At 37.9% G+C, this 14,572-nt stretch overlaps 1 protein-coding gene across 11 annotated transcripts in view; it reads right to left on the reverse strand.

Moving 5' to 3' along the window:
* The window catches only part of Sfmbt1 (Scm like with four mbt domains 1), a 122,973-nt gene that overhangs the window by 106,070 nt on the left and 2,331 nt on the right, over nt 1-14,572 (reverse strand). The window lies entirely within an intron of this gene.

The raw sequence follows: 14,572 nt of genomic DNA on the forward strand, positions 1-14,572 counted from the left end.
CCCAGTCCTTTTTGCTTTATTTTTTAGATAGGGTCTTGCTTTTGCCTGATTCTTGTCTCAGAATCACCTCCAACACAGGCACATATTACTACACCTAGCAGCAAACTCCTCTTATCATGCACCACCCCTACTGGGGTAGGAACTCAGGGCCTCACGTTTGCATGACTATAAGCTTCTCAAGGGCATGGAACTTACTCAACTTTTCATTCCTTAAACCCCTGACAACAGTACTTCATATCACAGCTATTCAGTGTTTGTCAGGTGAACTTCTGTTATTGGATCATAGTAGCTCCCAATTTAAAAAAAAAAAATCCAACTTTCTTACATAGCAATAGCATTTCTTCCTCCAGGAGTAATGTCATTTTCACAAGAGAAGGAAATTCAGTATCTGCCATCTGCCCCAGAGGAGTGCAGGTCTGACTAGTCCTAGTGTGTACACTGTAGCTGCCCTGTGTAGAAAGAATGGATGAACCGGGAAGTCATTAAAGCAGACGCCCCTATAAATTTGTTAGGCATCAACCACAGGCAATTTGCTTGTTCTTCAGTAATCTTGAAATCCTGTGAAGTTAAAATATGCCTCTAGCCACTTTCACTTTTTTTTTTTTTGGTGGGGAGGGGGTGGCTGTACTAGAGATTGAACTCAGGGCTTCATACTTGTAAGGCAAGCATCTACCACTTGAGCCACTCGGTCCGCCCTCACTTGCTCTTTAAACATTGGATGGTTCAACTTGACAGGTTGCCCTGTTGTTTACAAAGCCTTTCACAGTAAAAAGAACTTGACTATCTCTAATTGCTGATTTCTGTATTTCTTTTTCTCAGACTACTTCTCAAAGATACCTTAGAATGCCATAAAACTTGAGTTTTGACATCTAGTGAGAGACTGTTTCTTTGCTGCAAGTCCAACTTTCTAAGTGGCATCCTTTTGTCTACCCTCATTGGTAAAAAGTACTTATTGGAGCACAAAATAAATGGCCACAGCAGAGCAAACTCAGAAAAGCCTAGTCTAGTGCTCAGTGGCTGGGAGCCTCCGCAGGGAAAAGCACTACTGCTGCTGGAAGGACACACCTGCCCCATGCTGGTTTAATGTGTGCCATTCTGAGCAAACCACAACAGTTATGGGCTACGAATACACTACTGTGGGGAAAAAAAAAAAAGTGGACTATACCACCATAGACTATTACACACTGCTGTAGTTTAGATCTTGAATGCCCTCCAAAGGCCCATAAAATGAGGACTTGGTCCCTAGTCCACAGCACTATTGGGAAGTGGTGGAACTATTAGAAGGTGAGGCCTACTGAAAGGAAGTTAGGTCATTGGGGAGGATTGTGGGACCCAAGTCTCTTTCTCTCTCTTTGCTTCCCAGTCACCCTAAGGTGAATAACTTGCTCAAACACACACTCCAGCACTAGGTACAACCTTACCATAGACCCAAAAGCATCCATGGACTGAAACCATAAACCAAAATAAACTTTTCCTCTTTACAAGCTGATCATCTCAGGTATTTGTTACAGTAACAGAAAGCTAACACATACAGTTTTTAGGAAAGCACTTCAAGGGAAGAGACAGTACCTCCTTTAAAGGAGGTATCAAAGGAGTACAAATACATGCTGAGGGGCATTCTGAAGTTCTTTCAACATGGGAAGTAACTGAGAGTTTGCACTATTAAGATACATAACACTGTAAGGCTCAACCACAGAACATCTCTAGATTCCAAATGCAGTATCTTTAGAAATTATGCACCACGACAGGAACGCCCTATTACCAAGTGGCCCAGATAAAAATCAGCTTCTTAAACTTCAGTTATATTTCTGCCAGTGAACATCCAGAAATTGATACGATGTTATCCAACTAACTTATAACAAGCAGAGCACATTCAGATCTTGGGCTTTAGGCGCATGGTCAATACCCTGGCAGTCTAAGGACATCTTCAGACACTCATTTCCTAAGACTCAGCTAGGGAATCTGCCTCCACCACCTCTTCAACAACATGGAGGCAGAGGAGGTGGGGGGGTCTTTACCTCCAACTCCTCTTACGCTGCTGCACTCATTCCTCTATTCTCAATTCTCTGTGGGTCAGAAGTGGCTGCAGAGCAATCTACCTTCACAAACACACAAACTCAGAATAAAACACTCTTAAGTCTTAGAAAATTTTGTTTTGTTTTTTTGTTTTTAGCAAATTCAGTTTTTTTGTTTTTTTTTTTAATGGTACTGGAGAGTGAAACCAGGGCCTAGACCATGGTGGGCAACCACTCTGTCACTTGAATGACCTCCCCCAGCCCTTTCAGGTTTGTTTTTGTTTTTGTTTCTGTTTTGTATTTTGGGTTTTTTGGTTTTATTTTGTTTGATATAGAGTCTTACTAACTTTGCCCAGGCTGGCCTCAAACTTGTGACCCACCTGCCTCCACCTCCTAAATAGCTGGGAGGATTAAAGGTATGTACCTCCACACTTGGCCTTCAGCTATCACTGATCCATGATTGTTTGCAGTGGCAAAAAACTAGAAATAACTTAAAATGTACAAAAATAGGCAATCAACTTAGTAAATTATGGTGTATTCATATAACTACCAGGCAACTATTAAAAGAATAAGATAGATTATGTATACTTGGATGTTTCTAAGATACTTTAAATAAGAAGAACAAAGTGAAAGACAATGTAAAAATATAATACTATTTGACAGTATTTTTTAATGTAGATGGAAAAGATACATGTTTTTATACAGAAATATATAGAGAAAATAGAATTCTTCTGGAAAATACAAAAGAAACTGAAAACAATGGTGATCTACAGAACTGACTGAGAAACCACAGGTCCAGTAAAAAGGAGTACACTGTTTTTCACTGTTCAAAAAAATGTTTTATTGAGGGGGTGGGGGGGAGAGGGAGGGGGCAGAGTGGGTGGAAAGGGAGGGGGTGGGGGCAGGGGGGAGAAATGACCCAAGACTTGTATGCACATATGAATAATAAAAAATTAAAAATTAAAAAAAAATGTTTTACTACATACTGTATCTCTGCCTAATTTTTTCAAAATGAAGGCTTAAGTCCTCCTTAAGAAAGTAACAGAAGAAAAGGTAATGTCTATTAAGAGCAACCTTTCTAAACCACTAAACTGCAGCCATGCTCTGCATAAGGATACTCTGCAAAGCAGGGCATTATACATTATGTACATTATGTGTACATAATGGTGTACATTATGGTGGTCTTATTAGATTAAATCTCCTGGAGGTGCCAGAGCCATCACAGCTCTCCTAGTTTGTGAAGTACACACCACGACCTCATAATGATAACACTGCTTAACACCACATTTCTCTGAACGTGCTCCCACAAGACCACATTTCTAGAGTCCTCAAGGCACAATTTGAATTCAACAAAACAGGTGGGTGGAGAGATTGGGAGTATGGAGAAATCCCTTCTGCCTTCCTCCTTTGTAACTACAGTAATTTTCAATTTCTTATTATCTTGCTTTTTGAAAAATTCCTCTTCCACTTCAATTTTGAAGTGTTTGGCTCTGTTATAATCAAAATTTAAAAGATTCAAATATATTAGTAAGTCTACAATTGAAGTCCAATTATATATCATATGTTAATAGGAGATGCTAGTTGTATTTGTCTGAGTAAACAGTTTGACATATTATTTTGTTTCTAAACTGACAAAGAACTCTAAAATTCAGAAGAGTCCAAATTTCCTAAATTCACCTCAGCCAACAATCTGTTTGGTGAAACACTGAAGAGTTAGTTTTCTCCCCATAGCTTCAAAATTTCCCCAAACTCCTCCATTTCCAAGGGGGATGGGGGGAGAGAGAGAAAAATAAACAAAGGCTAGGTCTGTGAGACCTGCTCCCACCTCTGAATTCACCTCTCCTGGCCTTAGGAAACAGGTCCTCACCCAGACACAGCCAGCACCAGCACTTCCCAGGAAGTCCACTGATGCATTTAAAAACAGTGGGATCCAATGCATTTGTTTCTGCATCTCAACCAGCGGCTCACACCTGCCAGTAACAGGCTCTAATCAATCACCACAGAGCAAGCAAGTGGAGTTACCCCTTCCTATGCCCATGCAGAACCATACTGCTGATTACTTCTTTGTAACTGCTACCATAAAAAGTAAAGCAAATGACTGGCACTCATGTTCTTCAATTTGATTTTTACTAATGCAAATAAATACATTTATCTAACATCTAAAGATGTACAGATACCTAGGAAATGTAATATTGTTAAGATATGATGACTTTAAAAAATGAAGTTGAGAAAAAGAATTTTGTTGCCCTCATGATGGCAGATGCCTGTAATCCCATTCTAATTCCATCACTATGGCTGAAGCAAGAGGATTCCAAGTTCAAGGCCAGCCTTGGTTACACAGTGAGACCCATTCTCAAAAAGAAAAATAACACTGTAAACAGCATAACATGATAAAATACTGGTTTCTCAAACCTGAATATCCAGAACTAAACTATAACACTAAACAAAAATCTCCAGAGTTAGACTTACATGTATTTCTTGTATCATCTACAAGTTGGTTGTATACATACCCCCATTAACATACATGCCTAGGTACTGTTCTCAGTACCAGGGATGCCATGGTGATTAAGAGACATGATTCCTGGAGAAGTTCAAAATAGTAGATACCAGGGGCTGATGGAGTAGCTCAAGTGGTAGAGTGCCTGCCTAGAAAGCATGAGGCCAAATTTAAACATCAGTGCCACAAAAAAAAAAAAAAAAAAAAAAGAGAGAGAGACACCAGGAATAGTGCATTATAGTAGTTACTGTTTCTCCAAGAAGGAACAATAAGGGAAAACACCTCTGAAGTGTGTACATAGGTTTTAATATTTTCTAAGAGTAGATTTAAAGAATTTTATGATGAATAAGATACTAAAATGAACTAAAAAAAGGTAAGAACACTTCATATAGAATTAAGTATCATGAAGAAAAACAAACAGTGACAGGAAATGAGTGCCTAGGAGTGCAGGTAAAAGTGTGTCAGGAAGGCTTCCTCACTGAACTGAGCCCTTCACAATGAGAAAGAACTAATGCAGCAAACAGTGCACCTGAAAGGGACAGAAAAGCCACGTGGCTAGAGTGTGGGGGAGCATTGAAAATGGCAGAGAGAAACAAGGCACAGGCAGTGTGGGCCACACAAGAAGTTTAGATTTTATTCTCATTACTATGGAGGGCTATCAAAGACTCTTCCATTAAAAGTATTTGAGATTATTAAGGTAGAATGGGGCAAGAGAAGAATTAGTATATAGAACTGGCAACTGTGACTTCACAGGTATTTCTGTTTAGAACAACACTTTATTAAGAACTCTGAGGATCTGTTTTTTGTACAACACTGAAAATGAAACAATTTCATTGTCATTTCTTTTTTTTTTTTTTAAAGCAGTACTGGGGTTTGAACCTAAGGCCTTGCACTTGCTAGGCAAGCACTCTACCACTTGAGTCACACCTCCAGCCCTTTTTGCTTTTAGATTATTTTTCAAGTAGAGCCTCATTATTTGCTAGGGCCAACCTAATACCACAATCTTCCTACCTATGCCTTACACATATCTGGGTAGACATGCCTCCACCACACACAGTTTATTTATTGAAATGAAGTCTCCCTAATTTTTTGCCCAGTCTGGTCTCAAACCACCATCTTCCCAATCTCTGCCTCCCAAGTAGCTGGGATTACAGATGTGCACAGTCATGTCCAGTTTAAATGTCATTTCAATGAGTCTGTGCTCTATTCAGCAACGTGCATGGGTGCACATGCACAAACACTACATCCATTGTGAAGTGGGGTTAAAAACCAGAGAGATTGCAGATAACTAACCTAATGATACACCTTAAATTCAAAAAAACAAGAATAAGCCAAAACCAAAAATAGAAGGAAAGAAATAATAAAAATTAGAGCTGAAATTAATGAAGTGTAGACTAAAAGAATACAAAGAATCAATGAAAGAATTGGTTATTTGAAAAGATAAACAAGATTGACAAACCCTTAGACAAACTAACCAAAAAAAAAAAATTAGAGGTGAAAATTTAATAAAATTAGAGGTGAAAATACCACTAAATCCATAGGACCATTACAGAATATTTTGAAAAAAAACAAAAGCATATTACAACACAAACACAACTTACCAGAACCTTTGGGACACAGGAAAGGTGGTGCTAAGTGGGAAGTTTATAGCTATAAGTGCCTTCACTAAAAACCTCAGATCTCAGTAAGATGGCAGTTCCAAGCCAGCCCAGCCAAATAGTTCTCAAGGCCCTATCTAGAAAAAAACCCATCACAAAAAAGGGTTGGCGGAGTGGAGCAAGTGGTGGAGCAACTATCTAGCAAGCATGAAGCCCTGAGTTCAAACCCGAGCACCATTTAAAAAAAAAAAAAGAAAAAAGAGAGATCTCAAGTAAATAACCTAACAGTGCACCTCAAGTTCTTAGAGAAACAAGAAGAAACTAAACCAAAAGCAGCAATGGAATGAAATAATAGAGATCAGGTCAGAAGTTAATGAATGGAAACTAAAAGAACACCACAAAGAATCAATGAAGCAAAGAGGTGGTTCTTTCAAAAGATAAACAAGATTGACAACCCCTTAGCTAAACTCACCAAAAGAAAAAGGGAGAAGCTCAAAATTATAAAATACATCTTTAAAAACACTTCAGGGTATAAAAATAATAATTTTAATTTTAAATCAGAGTATCTGTTGTTTAATATTTTAATTAGAATACAAGAAGACCTACAGAATTCAAGAAAATATTTACCAGTTATTCATAAGATAAAGAATTAATATCCAGAATAAAGAGCTCCAAAAATTAAACATCAAAAGAACAATCCAATTAAATGGGCAAATGAAAGATTTTCCAAAAAAAAGTACAAATGGCTAATAAATATATGAACAAACATTTGACATCTTTATCCATAAAAGAAATGCAAATAAAAACAATACTGAGATTCCATCTTACTGAGATTCCATCATCACAACAACAAACAACAAATGCTGGTGAGAATGGAGGGGGAAGGGGACCCTTATACACTGTGGGTAGGAATGTAAATTAGTGCAGTCATCATGGAAATCAGTATGGAGGTTCCTTAAGAAACTAAAGATAGATAGAACTACCATATGACCCTGCTAAACTACTCCTGGGCATTTTGTGAAGGAATGTAAGGCAACATACAGTCAAAATACCTGTACTCCCATGTTTATAGCAGCACTAGTCACAACAGCCAAAATAAAGAATCAGTCTAGGTGGTTAGCAGTCTGCAAAAAACTGAAACTAGATCCATGTATATCACCCTATACCAAGATTAACTCAAAATGGATCAAGGATCTTAATATCAGACCCCAAATTCTTAAGTTGATACAAGAAAGAATAGGAAATACTCTGGAGTTAGTAGGTATAGGTAAGAACTTTCTCAATGAAACCCCAGCAGCACAGCAACTAAGAGATAGCATAGATAAATGGGACCTCATAAAACTAAAAAGCTTCTGTTCATCAAAAGAAATGGTCTCTAAACTGAAGAGAACACCCACAGAGTGGGAGAAAATATTTGCCAATTATACATCAGACAAAGGACTGATAACCAGAATATACAGGGAACTTAAAAAACTAAATTCTCCCAAAACTAATGAACCAATAAAGAAATGGGCAGGTGAACTAAACAGAACTTTCTCAAAAGAAGAAATTCAAATGGCCAGAAAACACATGAAAAAATGCTCACCATCTCTAGCAATAAAGGAAATGCAAATTAAAACCACACTAAGATTCCACCTCACCCCTGTTAGAATAGCCATCATCAGCAACACCACCAACAACAGGTGTTGGCGAGGATGCGGGGGAAAAAGGAACCCTCTTACACTGTTGGTGGGAATGTAGACTAGTACAACCACTCTGGAAAAAAATTTGGAGGCTACTTAAAAAGCTGGACATCGATCTACCATTTGATCCAGCAATACCACTCTTGGGGATATACCCAAAAGACTGTTACTCCAGAGGCACCTGCACATCCATGTTTATTGCGGCACTATTCACAATAGCCAAGTCATGGAAACAGCCAAGATGCCCCACCACTGACGAATGGATTAAGAAAATGTGGTATCTATACACAATGGAATTTTATGCAGCCATGAAGAAGAACGAAATGTTATCATTCGCTGGTAAATGGATGGAATTGGAGAACATCATTCTGAGTGAGGTTAACCTGGCCCAAAAGACCAAAAATCGTATGTTCTCCCTCATATGTGGACATTAGATCAAGGGCAAACACAACAAGGGGATTGGACTATGAGCACATGATAAAAGCGAGAGCACACAAGGGAGGGGTGAGGATAGGTAAGACACCTAAAAAACTAGCTAGCATTTGTTGCCCTTAATGCAGAGAAACTAAAGCAGATACCTTAAAGCAACTGAGGCCAATAGGAAAAGGGGACCAGGAACTAGAGAAAAGGTTAGATCAAAAAGAATTAACCTAGAAGGTAACACCCACGCACAGGAAATCAATGTGAGTCAATGCCCTGTATAGCTATCCTTATCTCAACCAGCAAAACCCCTTGTTCCTTCCTATTATTGCTTATACTCTCTCTACAACAAAATTAGAGATAAGGGCAAAATAGTTTCTGCTGGGTATTGGGGGGGGGAGCGGGAGGGGGTGGAGTGGGTGGTAAGGGAGGGGGTGGGAGCAGGGGGGAGAAATGAACCAAGCCTTGTATGCACATATGAATAATAAAAGAAAAAAAAAAAAAAAAAGAATCAGTCTAGGTACCCATCAATAGATGAGTGGATAAAGAAAATGTGGTATACATACACATTGGAGTATTAATCAGCCGTAAAGAATGAATGAAATGATGTTTGCAGGAAAATGGATGGAACTGGAGACCACTGTGCTGAGTGAGATAAGCAAAACAATACACATGTTCTCATACACAGAATCTAGATCTTAAAAAATGAATGACAGGAATGTAAAACAGGTTCTCTTGGGGGTGGGGGAGGTACCAGCAGGAGGAGGGAGGAAAAAAGGTGAAGGGGGGAGTATGGTTGAAGTAATTTATTCACATGCATAAAAACAGAACAATGAAACCTATTAAAATTGTTTTAAGAAGAGAGGAGGGGCAAGAGGAGGAGGAACAGAGAGGGAGAATTTAGTCTCATTTTGGTATGCATATATGGAAATACCACAGTGAAACCCCTGTGACAACTAATATATGCTACTAAAAATGTAAAAAATAAAAAATAAAAGAGAGAATTGATGAATGTGAAACAAAAAGCAATAGACTTATGTTCTAGAAATTTTTTATGTATGTTACATATAAATCTAATGAGTTTTGAATAGAAAATGTTCATAGCAATACAAGTGTAAGTGAGTTTCTAAAGTCAAAATCAAGAGGGTTTTTTGCCTTTAGCCTTTAGGACCACTGACTTGATATTCCCTCTTAAAACATATGGCAGCATTATAAATTCTCAGTGAACAAGGTAGCTTACACGTGCTGTGTACCAACTATAACTATGAATATACAGAATCAGTTTCACCAACAAATGAGCATATCTTTGGATTTTTAATTATACCAGATACTGGATTTTAAATTGTTGCAGACAAGGCATTTATTTTGAAATAGGTTCAGAGCAGTCAAAAGTCCTATAATGAAATGTATGGTTGAAAATAATAAGCATAGTATTCTTTTTCTCTCAAAAAAAAAAATTCCTCCAAGTATCAAAATAATAATTTGGAATTCAAATCAAAGTGTTTGTTGGTTAACACTTGAACATTAGCAAGAAAAACTCAATCTGGCCATGGTGGTGCACAATTCCAGCTATTCAGGAGGCAGAGTTTGAGAGGAATCAAGGTTTGAAGCCAGCTAAAAGCGAGACCCCCATCTCAACAAACAAGCTGGGTATGGTATAGCGTAACTATAATCCCAGCTATGCAGGAAGTGGAAGTAGAAGGATCATGATCCAAGGCCCTGGGGCCCTGAGACTCTATCTGAAAAACATAACAAAGCAAAAAAGAGCCAGGAGTATGGTAAAGCACCTACCTAGCAAGCACAAGACCAAGTTCAAACCCCAGTCGTCATCCCCCCACCAAAAACCTGCTGAGTTATTTTAATAACTGCTAAATTTTCCAACCTCATGTTGTCATTCCAAATGTGTGACTGTCCCACACTTTTGATGGCCAACAAACGATATTCCATTTTTTATCTAAGACCCTCTTCAAATATCTCATACCAGAACTCAGCTCTCCCCTACAAAGCAGATACTCTCAACTACCCCAAATCAGTTTAACAATTAACCTTTTCCTAGACTAAGCAAAAATATCAAAAAGTAACCAATGTATACAGCACTAGATACCATGCTGGAAATGCCACCGTACAGCCTCTCCCTGCAGTGAACTGTTTGGGTCGCTGAAGTTACTCAATGGCCAGACTACACTTGACTGTTCAAATGATTTAACATCATCTAACACAGTAAGAGGGAGGGGGAGGGATGAAGGATGGAGGGAGGGATGTAGATAGTGCTTTCAAATAAAGTTCTTAGTGATCATCTGAAAATAAAGAGAACTGAATAAGGTTTGGTTGGTTTGTTGTTTTGTTTTTTTATGACTGTCTCGCAATGTAGTCCAGCCTGGCCATGAACTCCCTACGTAGTCTAGTCTGGCCACAAACTCACAATCCTCTTGCCTCAGCCTCCCAAGTGGTAGATTACAGCAGTGAGCCACCACGTCTAGCCTGAATAAGGTTTTTATAAACATCCTCTTGAATAGAAGAACAGAGTAGAGGAATAAATATTACGTACAAATCCTCAAGTGTCTTTGAGTTACAGGAAAAAGTTAGCAGGCAAATTTGTTAAACTTCTGCAGTGAAGTCATATAATTTTTCTATTAATAACTTGTCTTTGTTCTTACCCTTCCTCCCACTTTTAAAAAGTTTAAACATAAATTTGCAACAACCTGACCACATCCTTTCTATTCTAAATCATTTTCCAGTAGGGTTAGTATCACTTGAAGAGTGGTAGCGTCCCTGAAGTCTAAATGGTTCAAAATCTCCCAAGTAACTGAAATCCCCAGACATTTTCATCCAATTTAACAACTGGGTATATAAAGAAATACTGTTTTCAAATACAAAACACTGTATTTAGATAACAAATGCTGTTACAGAAAGAAAAGTACCTTGACATAACAAAGCTGTGCCATTTACTGGCTACATGTTCTTTTATTTTTCATTTGTATTATTCTAAAATATTGGTTACCAGCCAAATAAAGCCACAAAATAAAATTCTGGGAAATTGTAAGACTATTTTTTTTGGCAGTACTGGGGTAAAACTCAGGCCCTTTCTTGCTAGGCAGGCAATCTACCACTCCATCAGGCCTTTTTGTGTTGGTTATTTTTGAGATAGCGTCTTGCTTTATGTCCTAGCTGACCCTCTTTGTGCTTCCTCTCGCACCACCACACCCAGCTATGCATCTTGCTAAATTTTTACCCTTGCTGGCCTCAAACTGTGATCTTCCTGATCTCTACCTTCCAAGTAGCAAGGACTACAGTCTTGAGTCGCCATGCTCGCCAAAGACAGATTTTCAATATAAAAATATTTATGGGTTGGAGCCGTGGCTCAAGTGAAGCCCTGAGTTCAAACTTCAGTACTGCAAAAAAAAAAAAAAAAGTAACATTCAAGCTGGGTACAATGTTGCATGCCTGTAATCCCAGCAGTGCAGGAAGTGTAGATGGGGAGGATCATGGTTTAAGGTCAGTCCTGGTAAAAACTCAAGACCCTACCTGAAAAATAACTAAGCAAAAAGGGCTGGGGGTAACCCCAGTGCTATACACACACACACACATACATACATGCACACTGAATATATCTGTCTAAATGATGGTCTTTCTTTATACTGTACTCATTCATTTAATGTGAACACAACATGAAATCATAATAAAAAGCCATTGAAGTATGGACAATTTCCCTTTTCTACAGACCTGAAAGTCAAATGATATCTGCTGCTATACCATTCATTACATAATAACCCCGATCTAGTTATCACTGTGAAAAGCAAAAGTACCCTACAGACTAAGGGGTACTAAAAGTACCCTAAAGACTATGTATAGGCAAAGCATTTTTAAAGGAAAAAAATCAGTTTACAAAGAAACAAGTATCAAAAAGAGGAAATTCCCTTTCCTGTGGATTTTCTTTCACATTTTATATCTCTTTAGTTGCATCTCTTAAAGATGTAACAACGTTTAAATTAAACAATCTGATCATGAAAAACCCAGAGAAGAGCTTCAAAAACTAAAACCATAGCTGAACAATAAGTCATCAAGAACTGCCTTGGTTAATGAGGCTGTGAATCTTGGGTGGAATGACCAGTTGGACATTTATTGGCATATCAACTGGCTGGTTAACTTAGAAGAAAAACAGAGCTACTCAGTGAAATCATTTCACAAAAGAAAATCTTTGAAGTTTGTGGACTATCTTCCATATATCTCTACACAAGGCCTTAGACCATCCCACTTTCTATCACACAGATATCCATGCACTAAAAAAACAAAACAAAACAAAAAACAGGGCTTTATTAGAAATTAACAAAATAAGAATTCACTTGAATTTAATGCCTCTTCTTTGGCAGTAGAAACAAGAAAGGGCCTATGGATACATTTAAAAATATTTGTTAATGGGCTGGTAGAGTGGCTCAAGTGGTAAATGGAGTGGCTCAAGTGGTAGAGTGCTTGCCTAGCAAGTGTGAGGCCCTCAGTTCAAATGACAAAAAAACAAAAACATTAGGTACAGATAAGCAAGTTGTTGCAGAACTTGCTTCCAGTGAATAATATAAAAAACTCACCTTCCTATACAGAGGACTAATACAAAAAGGTATCTTCAAAAATCACTCCTAATAGGCTGGACAAATGGCTAACACCTGTAATCCTAGCTACTCAGGAGTTAGAGATCTGGGCGCGGTGGCATGTGCCTTTCATTCCAGCTACAGGGGAGCATAAATAGTAAGATCCAGACTGGCCTAGCGAAAATGCCAGACCCCATCTCAAAAACAACCAAATCAAGGTTAGAGGTGTGGCTCAAGTGGTGAAGCACCTGTTTTGCAAGTGTGAAGCCCTGAGTTCAAACCTCAGTCCCACAAAAAAAAAAAAAAAAGGAAAAAAAATCAAAAAGAGTTGGGGCATGGCTCAAGAAGCAGAATGCCTGCCAAGCAAACACAAGGCCCTGAGTTCAAACCCCAGTACTGCCACCCCCCCCAAAAAAAAAAATCACACATGACACAATGTTTAGTTACCTTTTGTTCTTTGCTTTCATTGTTGTAGTTTTAATGACATAATAAACCAGGTGAATATAAATATAAAGCAATTATGCTGTCATTTAAAAAAAAAGGTGATTAAAGCTTTAAACCCATTCTTTTTTTTTTTCATTTTGTGCTTTAATTTTACTCAAGATCACTTAAATCCTAATACTTTCGTAAAAAATCAACTCAAAAATGAGTATTTTAGCCAGGTGTGGTGGTACAAGCTTCTAATCCCAGCATTTAGGAGACTGAGGCAAGGGAATTGTAAATTCAAGGCCAACCTGGGCTATATTGCAAGATCCTGTCTCAAAAAAACAAGTATTAAAAAATGGGTATTTTGCAGCCATCCCTGCCTACAGTCTGCACCCTCGGGCCTACAGGTTGCCATCGGGTGGGCGAGCCTCACGTTTATAGTGTCTCCGGGAAAATTACCAAAATTCTCAGACTCAGCTCTTGTGTAATATTTTATTACCATACTTGAGGTAAACCCATTCTTAATTCAATGAAATTTAAAAAATCAATTTTCATTCAATTTTCTTAGCAAATTCTAAGCTTTAAGGAATGGATTCACCTACTGATACCTTAAGCCCTGACTTACTGAAAAAGTTCATAATTCATTCTTTAAATCTACTTTCTACAAATATATCCAAAATGGGTAATGACAGAATATACCACAGCGGTGAACATACGGATTCCCAAGAACCACAGATCCAAATTCACAAAGTACTGCATCAGCTAAAACACGACCTTCTGACTACAAAGTCTCTCAGCTCAGAATTTTAAGTTATTCTAGACACTAAAAACACTAAGGATCTTAAGAACATAGGATTGTGACTAAAACGACCATAACTCCAAGTTTACATACCTGCTGTCCTTCAACTTAGTTATTAATATTGCCCCCCATTCATCCTCTAAAAAGTTCTATTTGAGGAAAAACTCATCAGTGGTGATAAAAGTCAGAACAGTGCTTGCCTTGGGGAATGGACAGATGTTTACTGAATAGGAGGGACCCAAAGGGAGCTCTCTTGGAACACAAAAATGCTATATATCTTGATCTGTGTGTAGTTATCAAGGCATATACATATGTACTATTAAGATCTTACCATAAATTTCATCTCAGTTTTTAAAAATTTCTTAAGCACACTGAAATACATTATTAAATGTCTTTATTCAAATAAATTACACAAAATTTTCCTGAATATAGTCACCAATTTTTTTCCAAATGTATTTTTATAAGGATGCATATGGGGAGCATTTTTATAGACCGTTTCAAAACACTGATTTTTTTTTTATCGTTCATTTTAAAAAGTCACTAAACTTCAGA

This window comes from Castor canadensis, chromosome 10 (assembly GCF_047511655.1).
Source record: "Castor canadensis chromosome 10, mCasCan1.hap1v2, whole genome shotgun sequence".
NCBI classification, from domain to species: domain Eukaryota; kingdom Metazoa; phylum Chordata; class Mammalia; order Rodentia; family Castoridae; genus Castor; species Castor canadensis.